Source organism: Gossypium arboreum, chromosome 10 (genome assembly GCF_025698485.1).
Source record: "Gossypium arboreum isolate Shixiya-1 chromosome 10, ASM2569848v2, whole genome shotgun sequence".
Classification (NCBI taxonomy): domain Eukaryota; kingdom Viridiplantae; phylum Streptophyta; class Magnoliopsida; order Malvales; family Malvaceae; genus Gossypium; species Gossypium arboreum.
In genome coordinates, this window is record NC_069079.1 from 45,494,337 (window position 1) to 45,510,731 (window position 16,395).

A 16,395-nucleotide genomic window follows, 5' to 3' on the forward strand; every position below is an offset into this window, starting at 1 on the left:
TATTTAATTAAAATCTAATTAACCTCTCACTTAACTTCGTAAATATTTCTAATAAATATTTACGAATCTCATTTTCAGAATTGAAGACCCTATAATTCACTTTTTTTATGACCTTAAAATTTGGGTCATTACATTTTACCCCATGTCCAAACAAGTGAGGTTACTGACTTGGGTCACACGGCCAACCACATGCCCCTGTGTCTAGCTCCTGTGCCCTTCTAGAAAACTCTTTTCTTGAATATCATTCAAAAAAGTTTCGGATTGCCTAGTATCCCACCATTTAGTAATCCAAGATTTCAGACTTTTATTAAATGAGAGAGAGATCCACCGCCAGGCCGTGTGTTAGGCCGTGACAAACCTGTAGGGTATACTGACTTATGCAACATCGCCAAGTCACACGCCCGTGTGCTAGGCAGTGTGCAAATTAGGGCGCATACCGACTTGCACCACACGGCCGATCACATGTATGTGTGTGAGACAGTGTGGAGTATACTGACTTCATTTCAATTTCAACACCAGGGGACACATAGCCGTGTAACAAGACCGTGTGTCACACATAGCTGAGACACACACTTTTTTTTTTGAAAATAAATAAATAGCCTACAGAGAAATCGACATTTTCTATAAAAATTGTCTGGTAAACAAAGAACACTTCCGGACTGCAACAGAGCAGACTTGCAAAAAACCATACAGATCCAGTTATGTTATTGTGAAGATCAGCTTCCATAAACCTAGGAATACGAATACTACTCAAACTCGGCTCAATTCATTCTTGTTGAGCACATTGCACTCTCTGGGCACCACCATGCGTATCCTCATCTTCATCATAGGCTTCCCGAGCTACCTGCTGCTTCCTCCTCATCTCCTCTTCAATGTTCACATCGTAGCGTGGTCTCCTCACACTCATCTAGCTCCATATCACCAAATGAGATGTTGGTTTTGGCGAGAATAGCCTCAAGTGCCTTAATCGATCGAGGTTCAATGAATCGTGAATTCAACGGTAAAGTGAATGTACATTTTGCCCTTGATGAATGACCTGCATGCGGGGCATCCTCATCATTGATTGCCTTAAATGAATCAGCTTAACAATCTCTCCAGAATCGACTTGATTAGAAGTTGTCGACCATCAAGATGGGTAACCACAAACCGAAGCCACACAAAGCTTCGCTAGAGCCAATGTATGTTCCACAAACAGGTCTTCTCCTTTCTCTTGAATTTTGGATGGTCTTTCTGCTGAAGGACAAAGACTATGTCCCTGTAATGGTATCGGAGCCTCATCGACTTCGCTGGGAACGTAATCTTCGTCTGTTCTACATACCCTTTTCTACAATGACTTCCAGATTTTCTTCTCCGAACAACCTTCTCACCTTTACACCGAGGGCGGTCCTTGTCATTTATCGTCTCACCCGTACCCTTGCATTCATTGCAAGGATGTTGCATTTGTTGAATCATGGAAGGACCAAGGTGCTGGATGAAATCTTTATACCGTAACCACAGCAACTGGGCATTGCATTGAAGCTCCAGATTTCGAACCCTTGCCACTGCACTTGGAGCATATCACATTGCGGGAAAGTGAAAGCTTCTTTGAGGTCCCAAGGTAAAGATCCTCCAGAGACACCTTCAGGGGATGAACTACATCCTCTCCCCGTCTCTGTCTCCTTCCTCGACTGCTAGCACCTCCAAAGGGACTACCACCGAAGAAGGATGAAAATATATCAAAGGGGTCATGAGCCGCGGCTCCACCACCCATTCCTTCCTTGAGAGCATCCTCACCGTACTGATCATATATCTCACGTTTCTCAGGATCACTCAAAACCTCATAAGCTTGAGCTAACTCTTTAAACTTTTTAGGATCACCACCTTTGTCTGGATGGTTTTTAATGGCGGCTTTTTTATAAGCTTTCTTTAAATCATCGTGGGAAGCATTCTTGGAAACACCTAGAATCTCATAGTACCTTGTATTATCACTCTTCTTGGGTGCTCTTCCAAACATCTTTTTTTATCTTTTTTTGTTTTTTTTGTTTTTAGCAGTCTAGTGTATCAAAACAACTTTCTTATTCACTTTATTTCGGGGGAGAGAGAGAACAATAACACAACAGAAAGCTCTGAACCAGGAAAAGAAGAAAAGAATAAATCAAAATGGCGTGGCTGAGACACACACTCGTGTGGACAAAAATAGGCTATTTACCTAGGCAATTTGCCACCCATAACTTCATGTACCTAAGCAACCCAAATGGCACCACAATATAGCATAGTTGAACATATATTTTAGCCACAACCAAGATAATTTCATACCATTTCCAACATTATTAACCAACATGCTTATAACTTAGGTTTTGCTTATTCAAAACATACCTAAACACATATGCCAATTAACTAGCTAAACATTTACCAAACACACATCATTTTGTACCAATTCATAAGCATGATACTAATTCCACAAATCTCATATTATAAGCCATAAGCACACTTATATATACATCATCAAACAAGCCAAATTAAGCCAAGTCTCACAACTATAAATATATACAAACCAAAATATAACCATTCACAAGCCATCTCAAATGGCAAAACTCACTACCAAAACATATCCAACATTACCAATATCCTATACATGCCATATGACTAAACCATAAGTTCAAAAATACCAAAGTGATGGTTGGATAGTGTGACGTAGTCTCCTATGATCCCCGACTCTGAGCTAGATTTGAAATCACTATAAGGCATGGAAAATAAACAAAGTAAGCTTTATAGCTTAGTAAGCTCGAATAATATAAACTTAACTAATCACAAATACACCATCTATTTAAATATATAACATGAAATTCATGTTTACTAACAAACCTTTCATATGCTTATTCATACGCTTATATGCAAACTTCGTAACTTCTTCGATTCATAGCTTATACTCTTCATGTACATACCTGTACCAATCCATAACAAGCTCATACATATTTGGAATACCGTTGAGTACTCGATATCTCGCACACTAAGTGCCATACATAGCCGAATCTATCTCAAATCGCACACTAAGTGCCATATATAGTCTAAGCTATCTCGATCTTCCACACTAAGTTCCATATATAGCTGAAGCTATGTCGAATTGCACACTAAGTGCCACATATAGTCGAAACTATGTTGAATCACACACTAAGTGCCACTTATAGCTGATTTGTCATTGAACATGACTGTAGTCTCGTATATACAATTTATGCAATATTAAAGCATTAAAAACATAATTATAACAATGCTTATTACATATGAACTTACCTCAGATATTAGAACGGTGAATCGAGTCGATTAGTCGATAACTTTCATTTTTCCCCAATCCTAATCCGAATTCTATTTTCTTGATCTAAATATATTAAAATTAACTCATTTAATCAACTATTTATTCAATTCAATCCAAAATATACATTAGGGCTATTTTACACATTTGCCCCTAAAGTTTCACATTTTTCATAATTTAGTCCTTTATTCATAAAATTGAAAATTCATGCAATTTAGTACAAGCCCATGCTTAGCCAAATTTAATACATGTTACTAGCAGCTCATATTTTTAATTTATCCACACTTTTAACCACTACATTTTACATTTTCTCAATTTAATCCCTTTTTGACATTTTTGTCAAAAATTACTTCACAAATGTTGTTTTATCTAACAACAAGCATGCATTTTCTACTATTAAACATCAAAATACCTCAACATTCATCAATGGAAAAACCTTAAACCTTTAACAGTTTTGCAAAATAGTTTTTGGGCTAGCTAGATTAAGCTGCAACGATCTCAAAAACGTAGAAATCATTAAAAATGAGACAAAAATCACTCACCAATTGCACAAATGAGCTTGGTCGAACCCTAGCTTCAAAAATATCTATTTATTCTGGATAAATTCAGCTAATGAAGATGAATGAATCAAATTTCATGTTTTTGTTAAATTATAACTTAATTACTCATTTACCTTTTTAACCTTATTACTAATTCAAAATTTTGATAATTCCATGCCATTATCATCCACTATCCCATAAATGGATTAATTACCACATAAGGACCTTTACTTTAAGATTCTATAGCTATTAGACACCTTTAGCTATTAGAACTCAAGTTTTACGCTTTACGCGATTTAGTCTTTTTATCAAATTAACTATTCAAACAATAAAATTTCTTCACGAAACTTTCACACATACATATTCTCATGTTGTAAACACTTAAAATAAACACTTAAAATAATATTAAAATATACATATTATGATATCGTAAACACTTAAAATAATATTAAAATAATTTTACGATCTCGAATTTATGGTCTCAAAATCACTATTCGATTTGACTAAAAATAGGATGTTATATTTAACCTTTAAAAATAAAATTTTAATATAAAAGTTAAATTGCCTAAAAATCCTTAATAATTCATTTATTAAGCCATTTAACTAATAACAATTAATATCGATTAACTTTTACGCTTTTTTTATTTAGTCCTTTTCCTTAATTAATTATCAAATCATCAATATTACCAAACCAAACTTCAATCCACTTATACAACAATATTTACGATCTCAACTTATAGAAATGAGATACCGATACCTCATTTTCCAAAACCACTAACTTTCAGTATGCACCACTTGTATCTTGATTAACTGAACAATTAATGAAATCTATTAAATCACAATTTGCTATTATAATATATTTAACTCGTAAATATTATTTAATAATATTTTCATACTTAATCAGCTGAGGTAGTTAAGTTACTCTAGAAATTGTATGGTGAGCTTTCGGATCGCATGATAGCCTTACTCGCTAGCTCTTTTCCTAAACTTGATCCTAATGATGAGGTTTTCTTGAGAAGAACGATTTTGAATGAAGAGATAAAGGCTGCTATGTATAGCATGGATCCATTAAAAGCGTCTGGTAGTGATGGTTACCATGCACTCTTTTTTCAAAGTTAGTGTGAGCTAATTGGTGGTGCTATTTATGAATGGTTCAAAAAAAAATTTATGGTCAGTTCATAGATAGGGATCTTAATAACACATTTCTTGTTCTTATACCTAAGGTTCAGAATTCTGAGAGCTTTGCATAGTTTCGCCAAATAAATTTGTGTTCAGTTCTTTATAAGTGGTTCATGAATATTATTATGAATAGATTTAAAGTGGTTTTTCCTAGAATCATTGGTCTAGAAAAAATAAGTTTTATTGCCCGAAGAAACATCACAAACAATATCATAGTGGCCCAAGAATTTATCCACTCTATGAGAAGCAAACACAAAAAATGGATAGACATCAAGATAGATTTTGAGAAGGCCTATGATAAGATGAGATGGGAATTTATAGACACATCTCTCCAAGTGGCAAGCATTCCATATTACCTCTAGAATGTCATTATGTCGAATATCACGAGTTCAACTATGCATATTATGTGAAATGGGGTGCCTACTCAAAAGTTTAGTCCTATTAAAGGCATCAGGTAGGGGTGTCCTTTGCCACCTTACCTGTTTGTACTTTGCATGGAATGGTTAGTTTAAAGCATTTGTCCATCTATAAATTTCGGTCAGTAGTCTCCCATTCATTTATCCAGGTCAGGACTGATGCTTTCTCATTTATTTTTTGTTGATGATATTGTTATCTTTGGAAAAGCTGATTTGAGTCAGACTAGTTTAATTAAGGACTTGCTGGATACATTCCGTGGTTATTTTGGCCATCGGGTAAATACTCACAAGACAAATATTTTCTTCTCCAAAGAGGTGAACGAAGGCTTGGTAGAGCATCCTTGTGATATGCTTGGCTTTCGCAAAGTCCATAATTTAGGTTCGTACTTGGAAGTCCCTATTTTCTACAAAAAGGTAACTATTAGCTCTTTGAGGTTTGTGGTGGAAAAAGTTAAATCTGGGTTGCAAAGGTGGGATGCGAGGAAGTTGTCTCTAGCTAACAGGATTACTTTAGCCCAATCGGTCTTTCTCATAATTCCTAGCTATTTTATGCAATCCTTGAAGATTCCGCTAGGAATATGTGATAAAATTGAGAGTATTATTAAACAGTTTATATGGGGATCGGTTGTAGGTAGCAAAAAGATGGCTCTTGTCAATTCACAATTGTTATGTCAGCCAAAGGTTTGTGGAGGCCTTGGGATTCGACAGCTAAAAGATTAGAACACTTCATTTTTTTTAAAGTTGGGGTTAAATATTTTGGTAAATTCGAAGGTTCTATAGGTTCATGTATTGCGTTCGAAGTACATGGTGAATGATGGTTTACCCTTTAGTATCTCTCGTAGTAATTGTTCTTTCCTCTAGTGAGTTTTATCTAAGGTATGGTCTTTGCTTCGAGAAAATATTTTTTGGTCAATTGGGGATGGTAACACTATTAGGTGTTGGAGGGATAGTTGGATTCCAGAGATTGGTCCCTTGATCAAACTAATTCCAGCAAGGACTAACATTTTTATGGATTGTTTCCTAAAAATGAGATGTTTGTAGAAGAAGGAATGTGGAATCTGAAGCTCTTCAGGTTTGGTTATCGAAAGATATTATTAGACGTATTACTAGTATCCTACCTCCACACCCCTCAGCGGGTTCTAACAAGGTTGCTTGGATGGGAACCTCTTTAGGTTACCTCTTTGTTAAGAGCGTTTATCGGATGATTAAGAAGAGTTCGTGAAATCCTAGGGAGTAAGCTTGGAAGCTTCCATGGAAGGTTTAAGGTCCTCAAAGGGTGCAAGTATTCCTTTGGTTGGCTCTCAAACAATGGTTGCTTACTCAAGTGAAACAGATAAGGCGTGGAGTTGGTAGCGATGCAAGATGTTCGATTTGTGGCCATGAACTAGAGGATGTACTTTATGCTATCGGAGATTGTGGTACAGCAAAAGATGTATGGTCCCAGATCATTCCACCTCAGAAAGAAGCCTATTTTTTTCAGGTAATCTGCAGGAATGACTTGATTCTAATTTGCAAAACCGTTGTAATTTTGTCATAAGTAATGTCGATTGGTTGTACTTCTTTGGCGTAGTTGCTTGGAGGATTTGGAAGAATATAAATATATGTATCTTTTAGGGTGTGTGTGGAGTTCAGAGGAAATTGTCAAAGGTGCATAAACAATATATTTCTATTTGTAAGAGAGGAGGTTTTGTAGGGCAAATATTGAGGGTGGAGATGGTGGAAACATAAAGTTGGATTCATACAAGATCTGACAGAGCTATTAAGATTAACATAGGATGCGGTGTTGCAGGAGAAGTTTTGAGAGATCATAATGGGAAATGGATCTTTAGGTTTAATCGCAGATTAGGGAAATGTTTTATATTCGAAGTTGAATTGTGGGGTATTCTCGATGTGTGACATTTGTGCAAAAAAGACAACACGATAAAGTATTGGTGCAAACAAACAACATGGAAGTTATTAGGGCTATCAAGAATCTTTGTCGAAGTGGTCAAATTCAACAATAATCAAATGTATAACTCACTTCTTGCAAAATGAAAAGAACCGATCAATTGAATATGTCCCTAGAGAAGAAAATGTTGAAGTTGATTGTATCGCTAAGTTGGTGTTTGGCAGGGAGAAAGGTTTATAGTTATATGTAGCTTCTCCTTTTGATGTTTTCTAGCTTATTGTAAGGTTTCCTATTCTATTTACCAAAAACAGATACATTGTAGATAAATGGTAATAATGATAAACAAGTGTTAACCCTATTCTATTATTGATTTCTAAAGGCACAATATTAATATAAAAATATATCTATACTATATTTTAATAGGCTAATTGAGTTGGTGCTACTCATTAATTGAATTCCAACTCAGTTAGAAAATTACCAAATATTTTTTAATTTTATAAAATAATAAATATTATTTTGAGAATATATTTTTTAAATTTTGATAAATCTAAAAATTATATACATATAAGTAAAAATAATGAGTATTAAATCTAAAACATCATATAATAATTTGTACTATTTCATCTTTAACATTTCATATAATAAATTTGTTGGATAATTATGGTCACTCAATATTAAAAAGAATTGTGAAACCTAATTTTATTTTGTTATATTATTAAAAAAAAGGTTAAGTTTGAATTTGACTTAACAAACACAATTTAAGTTTAATTAAATTAAAATTCTAATATTCAATATGAATTGATATAAAATTAGAACTTTTCTCAAAATGAAACTAAATCATTTATAATTACAAATGTTTTATTTACATGCTTTTGATGATTTAAATGTGTGTTACCGACAAAGACTTTAATATTTGGGTTTTATTTTCGACATTTGTTGTAAAATACTCTTAAGGAACACCAATTGTATATAATGTAAACACAGACAAAACTCATCTAAAGATTTGCTCATTTTCCGACATCCATTTCATCTTATACATTTGTTTACTAAAATTAATTACATTTGTCTTTATTCAATGTATAGTAAAAGCTGATTACCATTTTTCCTACAATGCAAGAAACTTGCAGTGTCGGTGGTCACTCGTCCCGATCATGCCTTTTTATGAGCTGGGAATATTACTTTCTTAATATATAGGTCCATATTTTTATTTTTTATTATTTTTTAATATTGCATATCGTTTTTATTTTATATAATTCATGTAAATAGTTATTTTAAAGATAATTAAAATATTTTAATAATAAAAGTAATTAAAGTATTTATAAAATATGAAAAATTATATTTAATACAATGTTTGAAAGATGAACATATGATGGATTCTTAAATCTTAATTGTTTAAATCTCCACAAACCAGTACACATAAATTAAATATTAATTTTATTTTGAAATTAAAAGTCATTCTATGTATTTTTCTTGTAGAGATAATATTTCAAAAGACCACAGAAAAAATAAAATTGTAAATATAATAAAATATATGAAAATAATTATAATTATTCTTATATTAACAACTTGTTACCCAAAGAAATATTAGGTTATTAAAAGAATAATTATAATTATTTTCATATATTTTATTATATTTATTTGAAAAAAATGGAAGCAGAAAATTATATGCAGAGTTAAAATACTTTTTATCATTATTGTATAATGATTAATAATATATGTAAAATGTATGTGATTTATCTAATGTGATGTTATATCGAATACCTTAAATACAACACACGATATAAATACACAAATATCTTTTTCTTCTTTAAATACAATTATTTTTCTAAGCTGACATGGAATAATTTTGTGAAAAATAAAAGAGATTTTATAAATTTGAAATGATTAAAAGTAGGTGTCCTTACAATAAGGGAAGGGTAGCTTAAATATTCCTTCCGGCCTTCCCCACTATCATGTCTCTTTATCACATGGGAAACATTATGCACTGTGAAAAATAAAATAGAATAAAATAAATAAAAATAAAGAACACATAAATTTTACGTGGAAACTCTTTCGGGAAAAAAAACCACGGGCAGAGGAGAAGAAAATTTACTATGTCGAAAATTTTTTTACTCAAATACAAGAGGAATAGACTATGTCTATTTATAGGCTTGCAAAGCCATATTCTAGTAGGATTGAAACACCTTATCCTAATCAATATAAAATAGATGGAGTTTAATAAGGTTTAAAACCTTATTCTAAAATAAAATAAAAGAAGTCTAGTTCTATATGGATTTTACTTTTATTTTATTTTCCATCGTATTTTATTTAAATAAGAATTTGGGTCACTTAATTCTAACAATCTCCACCTTGACACAAATTCTCAATGAACAAGTTCTTCATCGCGAACTTTCAATAAACAAGTTCTTCACCTCTTCCAAAAACCCCTTAAGGGTTTAACTTCAACAATGAACACCAACCAAGTCTAAGCAATGCTCAAACTTGGTTATAGGAAGTGACTTAGTCATCATATCTGCAGGATTTTCATGAGTGCTAATTTTGCTCACAACAATATCACCACGAGCAATAATATCACGAACAAAATGATACCGAATATCAATGTGTTTTGTTCTCTCATGAAACATTTGATCTTTTGTAAGAAAGATGGCACTCATCGTCACAAAATCTTCGTCTTGATTTGAAGGTCTTCATTGAGTTCACTAAATAGTCCTTCAACCAAATAGCTTCTTTACAAGCCTCAAGAATCGCCATGTACTCACTTTCAGTGGTAGACAAAGCGATCGTAGTTTGCAAAGTGGCTTTCCAACTAATTGCACAACCTCCGATTGTAAAGACGTAACTCGTGAGAGATCTTCTTCTATCAAGGTCTCCAAAGAAAATCAGCATCAACATACCCTATAACTCCATCTTTAGTTCTTCCAAACTGTAAGCAAACATTAGTAGTGCCTCGTAAGTATCTTAAAATCCATCGAATCGCTTTCCAGTGTTCTTTACCGATTCGCCATGTATCCGCTAACCTGACCGATCGCATATGATAAATCGGGCGTGAACAAACCATAGCATACATGAGAGATCCTCTTGCACTAGAGTATGGAACATGTGACATGTACTCAATCTCATTATCGATTGAGGAGATAAGGCCGATGAAAGTCCGAAATGGTCGCTAAAGGAGTACTAACAGTGCTTAGCACTCTGCATATTGAACTCGCAAAGAACTTTCTCAATGTACCCTTCCGACTTAGGTACAATTTACTTGCTTTTCTATCTCGAGAATCTCCATACCAAGTATCTTCTTTGCTGGTCCTAAATCTTTCATCTCAAATTCTTCACTTAGTTGGGCTTTAACCTTTCTTATCTCTCTTTATCTTTTGTCGCTATCAACATGTCATCAACATAAAGAAGTAGATACACAAAAGAACCATCACTGCTTTTTCTTAAAGTAGACACAACCGTCAAAACTACTTCTTTTGAAATCATGAGAAGTCATAAAGGAATCAAACCTCTTGTACCACCGTCTTGGTGATTGTTTCAAACCGTAAAGGGACTTTTTCAAAGAAGCAAACATAGTCCTCTTTTTCGAGACTATAAAACCCTCTCGTTGTTGCATGTAAATATCTTCCTCAAGTTCTCCATGCAAAATGCGCTTTTACATCTAACCGCTCAAGCTCCAAATCATGCATGGCAACAATACCAAGCAAAGCTCGAATCGAACTATGCTTAACAACCGGAGAGAACACATCTGTGAAGTCCACTCGAATTTGATCAGAACCCTTTGCAACAAGCCTTGCTTTATATCCGGTTCTTCAACTCCTAGAGTCCCTTCTTTCTTTTTAAACACCCATTTACAACGAATGCCTTTTTACCTTTAGGAAGTTTTACAAGATCCCATGTTCTGCTTTTTGTGGAGTGATTCCATCTCCTCTTGCATAGCAAACATCCACTTTTCCAAGTCTTCACACTAATCACCTCGAAATAATTAAATGGCTCTTGATTCGCATCTATATCTTCACCACATTTAAAGCATAAGCAACTAGATCAACCTCGGCATACTTCTTTGGAGGTTTAATTTCTCTTCTTGTCCTGTTTTTGGCGATAGAGTATTGCGGTGAAGAAGCAACTCTATTCTCAATTTTGTACTAGCTTGAGGAGTTGATTTTGTATTAATCGATGCTCCACCGCTTTTGGTTTTCTTTATTGGAAGAGTCTTTAAGAGATAAGTTAGGTAGCATAGCGCTTTCATCAAAACAACATCTCTGCTAATCACAACTTTTCTATTTTCAGACACCATAACTTATAGCCTTTTACACCACTTTATAACCAAGAAAACGCATTTAATGGATCTCGGTTCCAATTTTCCATTATCAACATGAGCATACGCAGACACCCAAAATCTTTAAATCGTAATAATTAGCGGGATTACGCACCATACCTCTTGTGGAGTCTTTTTCTCAATGGCAACGGATGGAGATCGGTTGATCAAAAACATGCAAGAGAGGTCGCTTACGCCCAAAATGACTTCGTAAGTTGGCATTTGACAACATACATCGAACCTTCTCCATGATCGCTCGTTCATTCGCTCGCAACGCCGCTTTTGTCATGGAGTATGACGAATCGTCAAGTGTCTCATGATCCTTCGACTTGCACAATCTATTAAACTCATCGTAATGTAACTCTAAGCCATTGTCATGCGGAGGTATTTTATATGTTTTCCGTCTGCTTTTCAATCATAATTTTCCAAGACTTAAATGTGGAAAACACATCGCTTTTACGCTTCGGAAGAACGCCCAAACTTTTCGGAAAAATCATCAATAAAGGTTAGCATATAATTAGCTCCACCTCTCGAAGGCACTCTGACGGCCCCCACGATCGTAATGGATATACTCCAACGTTTCCTTCGTGTTATGGATTCCTCTAGTGAATCGAACTCTCTTTGCTTCCCAAAACACAAAGCTCACGAAATTCAGTTTGCAAATTCCTTGTCCATTAAGAAGTCCTCTTTGCTTAATTCGCCATGCCATTCTCACTCATATGCCCTAGGCGCATATGCCAAAGTTTAGTAATATCATCATTTGACAAGGAAGAGGAAGCGACAATTGCATCACCAAGAATAATAGAACCTCAGAAACATATAACTTGGCAATCTTTCTTTGCCCTTTCATCACAACAAGGACCCTTTGAAATCTTTAAAACCCCACTTTCACCGTGTATCTGCACTTTTGAATCAAGAGTACTCAACGAAATTAAATTTCTTTTCAATTCGAACATGCCGCACGTCACTAAGTGTTCGACAACTCAATCAAACATCTTAACTTTAATTGTTCCAACACCGCGATTTTACATGAAGCATTATTTCCCATCAAAACAACACCTTCAGACATCTTGTTTCATAAGTTGTAAACCAATCCCGATTGGGACTCATGTGGAAGGTGCAACTGAATCAAGTATCCACTCTCGCTTACTTTAGAATCATTGATGAAGCAACTAGAAGTTCACCATCGCGTAGTCTTCTACAACATCGCCTTCACCGAATTTTCGTTTGTTTTCCTTTTGATTCGCAGCCTCCTTTTAATCTTATTTTGTAGCTTATAGCACTCGATTTAATGTGCCCTTTCTTCTTGCGAAGTTGCAAGTTTTACCTCTGCTTGAAGATTTCGATCTACCCTTAGATTTACCACGAGGATTCCGTTCTGTGTTCTACCACGATCATCATCAACATTCCGGTCTTGTCTCCCACGAACAATGAGACCCTCTCTCGAGAGTTGGGTTTAACCACAAGATGCTTCATCTTATCATACGAGGTTAAAGAATCATAAACCTCATCAACTGTGAGAGACTCATGGCTATATAAAATCGTGTCTCTAAAGGTTGAATAAGACGGGCAACGAATAAAGTAGAATCAACCCTAGATCTTCCTTATCATACTTGAACCTCCATGGCCTCCAAGTTTGAGAGAATTTCTTTAAACACCGTTAAGTGTTCGTGTACGACGCACCTTCCTCCAAACGATGAGCATAAAGACGCCGCTTCATATGCAACTTGCTTGTTAGAGTTTTCGACATACATATTTGTTCTAGCCTCTTCCATAATGCAATGGCGCTTTTCTCTTTCATCACATCCTGCAAAATTTCGTTGGACAAATGCGATGTAATTGTGTTAATGCCTTTCGATCCTTACGCTTCTTCTCTTCATCTGTTAATGTCGAAGGCATCTTATCTATCCTAGCAGGGCATCCTCTAGATCCATCTGCAAGAACCGCTTGCATCTTAATTTGCCACAACGCAAATCGGTGTTGCGATCCAACAATGAATTTCATACTTCAAAGACGCCATTACCGTGATCGAGATGAATAACCCTAAGCTCGATACCAATTTGTGAAAAATAAAATAGAATAAAATAAATAAAAATAAAGAACACATAAATTTTACGTGGAAACCCTTTCGGAAAAAAAACCACGGGCAGAGGAGAAGAAAATTCACTATGTCGAAAAATTTTTTACTCAAATACAAGAGGAATAGACTATGTCTATTTATAGGCTTGCAAAGCCATATTCTAGTAGGATTGAAACACCTTATCCTAATCAATATAAAATAGATGGAGTTTAATAAGGTTTAAAACCTTATTCTAAAATAAAATAAAAGAAGTCTAGTTCTATATGGATTTTACTTTTATTTTATTTTCCATCGTATTTTATTTAAATAAGAATTTGGGTCACTTAATTCTAACATGCACAATGATGCCAAAAACCCATTCTTCCTTTATTTTCTTAATAATAATCTGATAACACATTACTCTTAAAATTCTCCATTTGGGGCTTTCATTTTAATACAAATATAACAGAATTGCATATAGATCAAATTTATTCGATTTTTAAATTCAAATTTAAGTTTCGTATTCATATTCTCTTGTTGATGATTCGCATCTTGTAAATAGTTCGAGGGTGTACAACAATTTGGGTATTAAATTTATAAAATTAGTGTTTTTGTCCATTAAAAAATATCATGATTAAAAAATCATTACAATAATATTGATGATGAAATTCAAATTTTTACTATAAAATATGTTAATACTTGAGTGACTAAAGCTATAATTTTAATTCAAACTTGAAAGTCAATCAATAGTTTTAACATTCTTGTATCAAGATACAATGACTATGGAGATAAAGCCTATGAGATTTTTAATTAATAAAAAAAATTAATTGATTCAATTAAATATTAAATAAATTTGATGACAAATAAATATTAAATGTAATAATATTTAATAAATATATATTTAATTTAAGAGAAAATATTTGATACATTGTCAATAAATTTTTTGAAAAAGAGTGAGAAGTGAGCAATAAATATATAGTAAAATATTAAAAATAAAAAGTACATAATAATTTTTTAAAAATTGGTTGTGTTCTAACCCTTACTTTAAGGGTATAATCTTCTTTAAAAACGCAATCATTTCTTAATCAAAGATTTATCCCGGGTGACGACACTTCTTCAAATGGATAAGAATGTTAGATCATATCCAATTAGAGGTCGCATTGAATTTTTATTTTTTTTTCCTTTTGGTGCTCATTAAACTATGGACCAGCTTTCACTAAAGCTGAGGAATAGCTCTTGGAACTTTGGGAATCATTTGGCTTCAAAGAAGTACACTTGAAAAATCATTATTCACGTAGAAAAGAGATTTGTTTAAACAAACATTTGATCTTGATTCCAGACTTCCAATTTCTTTTTTGAAAAATTAAGCTTCATGAAAATGATAAGCGAAAAGAAATAAAATAATAATAATAATATAAAAGTTTTATATCTTAAAGATGAAGGATTGTTATATCTTATGTAGAGAACTATGTATACCTCATAATATATCTTGCGAATCTGACAACGTACTTATAGAGAACTCGGCATGTGTTTCTCAATGGAACTAGACATGGTGGGTCTTGAGTTAGTTTGTGAACCTCAGCTTGACGAACTTGGGAGCTGGGCATCTCCGCTAAGATTATATAAGGACTACGTGGAGATTTAAAGTAATTGATTCGCAGTCGTCCTAAAACATCATCTTAGGACTTAGCATCAACGTCACTACTAGGAGTATCAAATCAAACTTCCATATCAGTGACCTCAGAACATGTAGCTAAGTTTGTTCCCCACTATAAAAGGTCCATGCAACAACTTATACACTACGTACTCACTCCTTCAATTCCCAAACTCTTCTACTAACTAACCTCTTTCCTAATCTTCACACTACCTTCCCCGTTCAGCCACCATCTTCCAAATTTTTTTACCTCACTAATTAGCAATTGGTGTGGTGAGTGTGGACAAACATGTCGAACCCAAGTGTTAGGGATCCTCTCAGCATTGAGTTTGATCCCACCCACGACCAAGTTATAGACCCCACTAGTCGTAACACAAGAGGAAATATAGATCAAACCAGAACAACTCAAAACCCAAACCCCATACATGACAACCAAAACACAAACCCTCAAATCAACAAAATCAATACCAAAAAAACCTATACAAATAATTTTACCACTACCCCCATGATAATTTAACCTACAAAATCAACACCATGCCGGAACATCACCTACTGATCAGGGATCCCAACATCACTAGTCCAATAATCAACAATATTTGGACATGCAAGAGAGAATAAGAGTTATGAAGGAACAAATATCCTCCTAGAAGAAGAGATACGAAGAGCAATAAAATTTTATCCAAGAACAAATTGATAAACAGAAGCAAGCAAATAAAAGAAATGAGAAGCTTATTGAGCAGTCAAGAACAGGTAGGATGAATCGTGATAAAAACCCATGGCATGAAGGGGAAGAATCCATCCCTTCTTAGCATGACCGTCGACATGTAAACTAAGATAATGATGATTTAGTGGATGATATTGACATGGATGATAGCTATGATGAAGATTATGATGATAGTAAAGGAAAAATCCAGTTATGAAAGCGATTTACTATTATAGCGGAACTTTAAAAATTTTCAAAACTAAGTCGATTTGTGATATTTATAGTAATAAACATTCTACCAAAAAGTACTTGTGTTTTATGCTAGATGGATCCAAAACATTCCTAGCCTTCAACTAAAT

At 34.0% G+C, this 16,395-nt stretch overlaps 1 pseudogene; it reads right to left on the reverse strand.

Annotated features, from left to right (window-relative positions):
- Positions 1 to 766: 766 nt before the first annotated feature.
- On the reverse strand, positions 767 to 2,140 carry LOC108488575 (dnaJ protein homolog; annotated as a pseudogene).
- Positions 2,141 to 16,395: the final 14,255 nt, after the last annotated feature.